The 8,339-nt window shown below is 44.2% G+C and overlaps 1 protein-coding gene across 1 annotated transcript in view; it reads right to left on the reverse strand.

The window, feature by feature from the left end:
- GXYLT2 (glucoside xylosyltransferase 2) overlaps window positions 1–8,339 on the reverse strand; it is a 97,339-nt gene that overhangs the window by 75,741 nt on the left and 13,259 nt on the right. The window lies entirely within an intron of this gene.

An 8,339-nucleotide genomic window follows, 5' to 3' on the forward strand; every position in this document is an offset into this window, starting at 1 on the left:
ACGTGGGCCTCCATTCCATCTTGGGAGAGTCTTAAAGAAACAGGTGTTAATCCTAACTGTCTCGCTCCAGACTGCGGAGCTGGTAGGTATGGAATTCAGCTTCCAGCGCGAAATGCATATTAACGAGAAGCAGGCAGGAGAGGGGGCAGGTTAAGCTGAAAATTACCAAGGTATCAAATATCCAGTCAACAGCTGAGAGGGGAATAGGGTCCAAGAAGTCCAGAATCATCATCCAGCTATTTCCTCATAATAAAACATTTGTTCCAGACAAGGAGACACAGCCAAGCCTCAAACACACCACGGAGAAACATTTGCAGGCAAGCTGGAAGAAGCTGGCCTGGAAAAGGTGCCCTGAGACAAATGAAACTAATTTACTTGCACAAAAGATCTGGAGACCAGGGGAACTTGGACGTGGAATGCTACCTTCCTTCCAAAACCTTCGAGTTCAATCAGCGCGCTGCTCCATTATTCAGTGCTCGGTCGAATAAAGGCAGCCTTGCTCCAGATTTCTTTCACCAAGAGGAAAGTTGAAGATGTGGGTGGAGCACTTTTGATAGCTTTCCAGTTTGATTACTTAAGAGCACGCTGAATAGAAGCAGAGCCTCCTGGCTTAGTTAAGCTCAGATTCGGGGAGTTACTGAGATTCTAGTTATTTCGGGGATAGGAGGAAAAGACAAGTAGAGATGTCCTACGTATCTCCTGAAAGTGTCCGCGTCTCTTCATGCCCCTGCTGCTACCTGATGAGATCACCATCTTCCCTCACCTGATCGCTGTGACAGCCCCCTAGATGGTCCACCTGTCTCCAGTCTGATCCTTAACCCCCATCCTGTGATTTCTTCTTGTGGGTGCCAGAGTGACGTTCTTCTAAAAATGCACATAGGATCGTGTTATTCCCTTGATAAAAGTCAGGTAGGGCTCCCGACCACCTTCAAGGTCAAGTCCAAACTGCTGACTGTGGCTCCTACTTATATCTCTTCTAACTGCCTCTAGCACCCTCCGCCTGCATGGGCAGCCATGCATAATCACAGTCACACTTATATTGCAGCTCTCCAGCTCACCCCTAGTCATGAGACCATGCTGGGTTGCCTTCGGGCCTTGGCACATACACTGTCTCTCAGAAATGCTCTTCTCTGCTCTCTCTGCCTTGCTAACTGCAGCCCATTCATTAGTCCACAAATCTATACTGAGTGCCTACTATGTGCCAGACACCGTTCTAGGTGCCAGGAAGACAGGAGTGAACAAACTAGACCAAGATGCCTGCCCTTGCAGAAGTTACATTCTACAGGTGGTAGGAAAAAGACAAAGAAAGAATAATGGTCAAAGCAAACAATAACTAAGTAACTTATACAGAAAGTTACCAGTGGTAAGTGTTAGGAGGAAATAGATAATGGAGCCAGGAGGGATACTTGAGTGGCTGATGGGCTGGAAGATATTATATAGTGCAAAGTTAGGGAAGCCCTCACTGAGAAAGTGAGATCTCATGACAACCTGATGGTGGGGAGGGCAGGAGGGAGTCACGTGCTTTTCTGGGTGAGGAGGATTCCAGGCAGAGGGGACAGTCAGAGCAAAGACACTAGATCAGGAGCCTGCCTGGTGAACTCAAGAACCCTTGCCTTCGGGATTCAGACGTCTTCTCTCCCTCAGCTTCATGGATGGGTTTTCATACCTGCTATTAAAGCCAACTCCCAACCAATTTATGTAAAGGGATGGGAAGGATGTGTCACAGATAATGCTAAAATCACAGTCAATTTTAAAAAAAGACAGTCAAAATACCAGCCAAAATATGCTACAAAAGAGGTATAATGCAAACTCACTTGCTTAAAATTATGGTCAATATTTAAAAACACAGGTATCCAAAGGTACTAAAATAATAAATACAATAGCTTAGATATCTTAAATACGAACCGCTACCTCACCCCCAAATAGAACAACTCCGCCTAGTTTAGCTTTACACCTTGGGCTTCTACATAAATTAAAAGTTTTAACCTCAGTAATCAGGGAAATACTAATTCAAACAATAAAGAGATTCCACGTTATTTTCGCACTGGCAAAACATAAATAAAAGTTGGACCATACACGTCTCAGAGTGGATATGGAGGTGGGGGACAGCTCAGATGCTGCTAGTGGCAGTGTAAGTTGACCCAAACACTTTGGAAAGCCTTTTGGCAACATCTCTCAGGAGTGAAGATATATATATATATATATATACGCCCTCACTCTTCTGGTTCTACCCCTACATATGTGACCTGAAGAAACTCTTGCATATTTGCACAGGACCCACACAAGAATGCTCACAGCAGCCCTGTGTATAATAGTGAAAATCTGGAAAAAACTTTTCTGTCTACGCACAGGAGAATCATGAATATATTTGACAAGTTTAAGTGGAATACTATACAGCAGTGAAAATGAACAACTAAGAAAGTCACGGGTCAACATAAGGATAAAGAGGAGAAAGAGCAATTTGTAGCAGGATAGTGATAGAATGAGACCATTTCGATGAAACTTGAAAACCAGCAAAACAGCACTGCATGTTTTTCACAGACATATGGAGTAAAAGTCATCATGCATGAGGATGAGAAACATCAAAGGCAAGGGAGTGGTTATTTCCAGGGACTTAAGTTTTTATTTCTTAAGATGAGTGCAGGGTTCACAGAAATTCATGATGTAATGGTCTGTTTTATTCATACGCCCAAACTATTTGACATATACTTTTTTTTTCTTTTTGATTAAAAAAGCTTGCACCTCCCTGCAGCACAGCAGGCCACTTCTTTTCTTTGCAGGCTTCAGTGATATGGGACTGCACGGTACACAGAGCAGGGACTGGGGCCTGCAATCTTTTTTGGTGTCTGGTGACAGGTACTAAAAAAGACAAATAAAAGCCTCTCCTGGTGGCAGTTCAAGTATCAGCGGCTGGGGTTTAACGAGACCTTTGCTGCCCCTACTGTGTTACCTCTCACGTTACAATAAAAATCCTGGGCTTCAGGTAATAAGCGTCTGTGTTGCGTGGTCACATGGAATCATCAAGTTTAAGGGTGCTGAAATGGTGTGCCTTTCACCAGATCTTACCAACAGCACACTCAGCCCTTCTCAAATGTCACCTGACGGCTCTGCAAGGATCAAGGGAAGTCCAGTCTATGAACCTAGGATTTCTTGACCCCTTGAGTCATCAGGTGTTGGTGGCAAATGGGAGATGGGGAACTGTACTTCCCCTGCTCTGACTGGTGGTTAACTATATTCTTACTAACACTTTATAAAAGAAGACTGGAGTGGACATTTGCTGTCCAGGATTTTTAAAGACCTGTTGCTGAGGCTGGAGCTGCTGGCAGGCACCTTGGCCACCACACTGGTAGAGCCTGGAAGGCAGTCAGCAGAGTAGAAAGCAGAGCTCCAAGATGGTGGGTCAGGTCTCGGGTGGCATTACTTGAGCGCCTGAATCCAGGCGCACGGACCCTAACCCTGGAAGTTCATTGATCAAGCCAATAAATTCTCCTCTACTCAAGTCAGCTTGAAACAAACTTACAACTTAGCAATCAAAAGTGGCTTAAGGTAGGTCTTAAAAATCGGTTTCCAATCACCTTGGACTCTCTCCGCCTCTCTCGTATTCTCACTGGGAGTCATCCTTGAAATGCTCCATGAATCCATTCCCTCTCTGTAGCCCACTGCCAGGACCTTGATCAAATCTCCGTCACTCTACCAGTTTCATGGCTGGAGGAGACACCAGATACCATCTCGCACAGCAGATTCCCGACCCGGCTGCGTATCATCATCACGGGAGGTGCTTGTTAGTATTGAAACCCCAGCTCACAGAGATTCTGATTCCGTGGGTCTGGGGTGAGGCCCCAGAGTTTGCATATGAACACACTTGGACTACAATCGCCTGCAGTTCATCTCCGGCCAGGATCGCATCATCTGAGCTGACCTCTCACCTCTCCTCTCTCTCCCAAACTTTTCCCCGAGCCCTCAGGAATGCCCATTCTATCCTCTGCCTTTTCTCACGGTCTCCTCTTCACCTCTTGCCGCCATGAAAACATGCTGCCTGGTGGTGAGGACGCCACCTCCCCAGCAGACCCCTCGAGTGGCAGCTGTTCTTCCTGCCCTGTCCTAGGAGCCTCAGGGCAGCAGGCGGGGCTGGTTTTCTCCTTGCTTCTCACTGCCGCGCCCAGACGTGGACCATGTCTCCATGGCGAAGTCCGTGGATGCAACTATTCCAACTTCCTTATTGCTGTCATCTCTCAGCTGCCGGTTTACTCCTCTTCATTCACTGAGGAGTTGAGCTTCTTGCCCCCAGTGTTTCTCCTCACCCCAGCTCCTCAACATTCTTCGGGACTCCATCTGCTCTTTGGAAGATGGTTCCCGATCCTTCGGTTTTGTGAGCTGAACACCCTGCACCTTTTCCTTCTTACTTCCTGAAGCACCTAGTGCTGGGCTCATATCCTGGACCTTCACACAAACCGTTCCACCTGGAATGTTCTTCCCTAGCTCTTTGCAAAGCCGCCTCCTTCTCTTTTGGACACTAGAATGGCCTCCCCTGACACCTCATTGAAGGAGCACCGTCCCTTTTATTTTCTATCATGGTCTTTGTTTATTTCATTCCAAAAATGAACCTCAGCTGGTGATTATATATTCTTTCATTGTAATTTATAGCAAGTACACAATATTATTTACAGTCAATATAAGACAGTGTATCAATAAATAAAAAATATCTTTAGAAAAAAGGCTGGACTAAAACACACAATGCACATTTTCAATTTAAAAAATGTAAAACATGTGTTGAAATAGTAAAGTTGGAACATGAAAAAACTTCTTGCCCCATAGAAAATGGGTTTTTTTGCATGTTAATTCTGGTCTTTATTCCATTGAATACATAGTTTTACAGCTGCAGTAATGCTGTACATATAATTTTATATCCTACTAGTAGAAAGCAGAGCTCCAAGATGGTGGGTCAGGTCTCGGGTGGCATTACTTGAGTGCCTGAATCCAGGCGCACGGACCCTAACCCTGGAAGTTCATTGATCAAGCCAATAAATTCTCCTCTACTCAAGTCAGCTTGAAACAAACTTACAACTTAGCAATCAAAAGTGGCTCAGGGTAGGTCTTAAAAATCGGTTTCCAATCACCTTGGACTCTCTCCGCCTCTCTCGTATTCTCACTGGGAGTCATCCTTGAAATGCTCCATGAATCCATTCCCTCTCTGTAGCCCACTGCCAGGACCTTGATCAAATCTCCGTCACTCTACCAGTTTCATGGCTGGAGGAGACACCAGATACCATCTCGCACAGCAGATTCCCGACCCGGCTGCGTATCATCATCACGGGAGGTGCTTGTTAGTATTGAAACCCCAGCTCACAGAGATTCTGATTCCGTGGGTCTGGGGTGAGGCCCCAGAGTTTGCATATGAACACACTTGGACTACAATCGCCTGCAGTTCATCTCCGGCCAGGATCGCATCATCTGAGCTGACCTCTCACCTCTCCTCTCTCTCCCAAACTCTTCCCCGAGCCCTCAGGAATGCCCATTCTATCCTCTGCCTTTTCTCACGGTCTCCTCTTCACCTCTTGCCGCCATGAAAACATGCTGCCTGGTGGTGAGGACGCCACCTCCCCAGCAGACCCCTCGAGTGGCAGCTGTTCTTCCTGCCCTGTCCTAGGAGCCTCAGGGCAGCAGGCGGGGCTGGTTTTCTCCTTGCTTCTCACTGCCGCGCCCGGACGTGGACCATGTCTCCATGGCGAAGTCCGTGGATGCAACTATTCCACCTTCCTTATTGCTGTCATCTCTCAGCTGCCGGTTTACTCCTCTTCATTCACTGAGGAGTTGAGCTTCTTGCCCCCAGTGTTTCTCCTCACCCCAGCTCCTCAACATTCTTCGGGACTCCATCTGCTCTTTGGAAGATGGTTCCCGATCCTTCGGTTTTGTGAGCTGAACACCCTGCACCTTTTCCTTCTTACTTCCTGAAGCACCTAGTGCTGGGCTCATATCCTGGACCTTCACACAAACCGTTCCACCTGGAATGTTCTTCCCTAGCTCTTTGCAAAGCCGCCTCCTTCTCTTTTGGACACTAGAATGGCCTCCCCTGACACCTCATTGAAGGAGCACCGTCCCTTTTATTTTCTATCATGGTCTTTGTTTATTTCATTCCAAAAATGAACCTCAGCTGGTGATTATATATTCTTTCATTGTAATTTATAGCAAGTACACAATATTATTTACAGTCAATATAAGACAGTGTATCAATAAATAAAAAATATCTTTAGAAAAAAGGCTGGACTAAAACACACAATGCACATTTTCAATTTAAAAAATGTAAAACATGTGTTGAAATAGTAAAGTTGGAACATGAAAAAACTTCTTGCCCCATAGAAAATGGGTTTTTTTGCATGTTAATTCTGGTCTTTATTCCATTGAATACATAGTTTTACAGCTGCAGTAATGCTGTACATATAATTTTATATCCTACTTTTTTCATCTGATTCCTTTATTTTTCTTGTTACTTTTTAAGTCTTCATGACCATCATTTTATTCCATCCAACTAAAACACCATGGCATATCATCATTTCCTTTGTGTTGTTGTTTCCAATTGTTCTCAGTTATACATATTAAAAAATCTTGCACTAAGCAATGGGTGGGCCAATAGATTTTTTTCTTTCTTTGCATTATTTCCTTACACTACATTCCCTGGAATGGATTTACTGGGCTAATAGCTATTATCCTAGCCAGAATGTAGTAATTTTGACAGTTTCTCAAATTTACCCAAGAGTTCTTGGAAAACACAAGACCATGAAAAGGAAAACCCAAAAAAAAGTAACAAACATTAGCCCAGCCACCTCTGAGCTCCTTGTATGAGGTAACCGTGTAGCTGACTGCTGAAACAAGATGAAACACACTTGCATATGGCATCAGTGCCTCCAAATTCCTTGTGTTCTGAAGGGGTGATGCTTAGGTTGCAGTTATCATTTAGACACTGCATCAAATAACGTTGAGTCTCATAGTGAGAAGTTATTCCATTTTCAGTTCTTTTTCAACAATGGCAATAAGAGAGTCTCAGTTGGTGCTAATATGTCTTGCACACCTTTCTTTTTCTCTTTTAAAGTACTTATTTATTTTTGGCTGTGCTGGCTCTTAGTTGCAGCACGCGGGATCTTTAGTTGTGGTGTGCAGACTCTTAGCTGCGGCCGGTGGACTTCTTAGTTGTAGCATGCAGACTTCCTAGTTGCAGCATTCATGCGGTATCTAGTTCCCTGACCAGGGATCAAACCAAGGCCCCCTGCATTGGGAGCAAGGAGTCTTAACCACTGGACCACCAGGGAAGTCCCCTAAACACCTTTCTAATGTTGCCTAATCCTCCCTTTCAACTGAAAAGACAGCAGACTTTAGATACAGAACCTTCAGCAGGAGTATCAAGTTAGAAATGAACAACTTTGCTTGGTTTTCTTAGTGCTTGATTTGACAATTACCTTCTGTTTATGTTTTTGCTGACAATTCATGGTGATGTTACAAAATTTCCTTTAAAAACAAATATACTTAGAATGTGGAGAAATTAGCACCCTCAAACATTGCTGGTGGGATTGCAAAATGGTGCAGCCACTTCAGAACGCAGTTCTACAGTTCCTCAAAATTTTAAATATAGAACTACCATATGACCCAGCAATCCTGTTTCTCGGTATCTACCCAAGAGAAATGAAAGCACATGTCCTCACAAAAACGTGTACATTTATAAATGTTCATAGGAGCGTTACTCACAATAGCCAAAAATTCCAACCCAAATGTCCATCAACTGATGAATGGATAAACAAAATGTGGTATACCCATACAATGGAATATTATTTGGCAATAAAAAGGAATGAAGTACTGATGCATGTGACAACATGTATGAAGCTTTAAAACCGTGAACTGTGAACCTCGTGAAAATATAAAAGACCGCATGTTTTATGATTCCATATGTATGAAAAGTCCAGGATAGAAAAATCCATAGAGACATAAGGCAGGTTAGTGGTTACCAGGGACTCACAGAAGGGGCAAATGGGGAGTGACTGTTTTTATGGGTATAGGGTTTCTTTTTGGGGTGATCAAACTGTTCTGAAATTGGATAGCAGGGATGGTTGCACAACTCTGTGAGTAAACTAAAAACCTCCGCAGTGTATACGTTTTAAGGGTATCTGAATTATATTGCAACAAACCTGTTTATTAAATACGTAAAGGCACACATTTATAACAAGGATAGATTTAAACTTTTTCCTTTTTTTTTTTTTTTTTTTTTTGCGGTATGCGGGCCTCTCACTGTTGTGGCCTCTCCCGTTGCGGAGCACAGGCTCCAGATGCGCAGGCCCAGCGGCCATGGCTCA

This window comes from Physeter macrocephalus, chromosome 18, assembly GCF_002837175.3.
Source record: "Physeter macrocephalus isolate SW-GA chromosome 18, ASM283717v5, whole genome shotgun sequence".
NCBI lineage: Eukaryota > Metazoa > Chordata > Mammalia > Artiodactyla > Physeteridae > Physeter > Physeter macrocephalus.